This window comes from Octopus bimaculoides, chromosome 8 (genome assembly GCF_001194135.2).
Source record: "Octopus bimaculoides isolate UCB-OBI-ISO-001 chromosome 8, ASM119413v2, whole genome shotgun sequence".
NCBI classification, from domain to species: domain Eukaryota; kingdom Metazoa; phylum Mollusca; class Cephalopoda; order Octopoda; family Octopodidae; genus Octopus; species Octopus bimaculoides.
In genome coordinates, this window is record NC_068988.1 from 23596435 (window position 1) to 23597459 (window position 1025).

The window sequence follows — 1025 nt, forward strand, 5'->3', positions numbered from 1 at the left end:
TATATATATATTATATAAACACACATATATGCGTATACATATATTTATGTATGCATATATGTATGTATGTGTGTCTGTTTTGATAGATGGATAGATAGACAGATAGATAGGGAGATAAATAGAAAGACAAACAGATAGATAGATAGATAGATAGATAGATAGATAGATAGATAGATAGATAGATAGGAAAATATTTCGTTTATACATAAATATATGTATGGAAATATCTTTCTCATAATATTATAGTTTAAACCTTTCTACCATGTGAAATCATTTCACTTTCATGCACTTGTACAGAACACTATTACACCCTTTTCATCCTTTTTGCCTTCTCAATTGCTTTACGAGTATACTTCTTCCCTCACACTCGCGCCGGCTCTACGCACCAACCACCTCGTCTATCCAAGAATTTACGCCACCAATCGTCAGCACTTCCACACCTCTGCAATAATACCGCACAACGCTTCTTCTCCATGATATAATTTTTGAGACGGATACACTCCTCTACTTGCATACACACACTCTCTTTTACTCTTTTACTTGTTTCAGTCATTTGACTTCGGCCATGCTGGAGCACCGCCTTTAGTCGAGCAAATCGACCCCAGGACTTATTCTTTGTAAACCTAGTACTTATTCTATCGGTCTTTTTTTTTTGCCGAACCGCTAAATTACGGGGACGTAAACACACCAGCATCGGTTGTCCCAAACCGGGCGTTGTGAGTGTTTATTGAGCGAAAACACTTAAAGCTCTACGGGGGTGGTGGCGAACCCTGCTGTACTCTTTCACCACAACTTTCTCTCACTTTTACTTCCTGTTTCTGTTGTACCTGTATTTCAAAAGGCCAGCCTTGTCACACTCTGTGTCACGCTGAATCTCCCCACTGAGAACTACGTTAAGGGTACACGTGTCTGTGGAGTGCTCAGCCACTTGCACGTTAATCTCACGAGCAGGCCGTTCCGTTGATCGGATCAACTGGAACCCTCATCGTCGTAACCGACGGATTACCATAGTATATATATATATA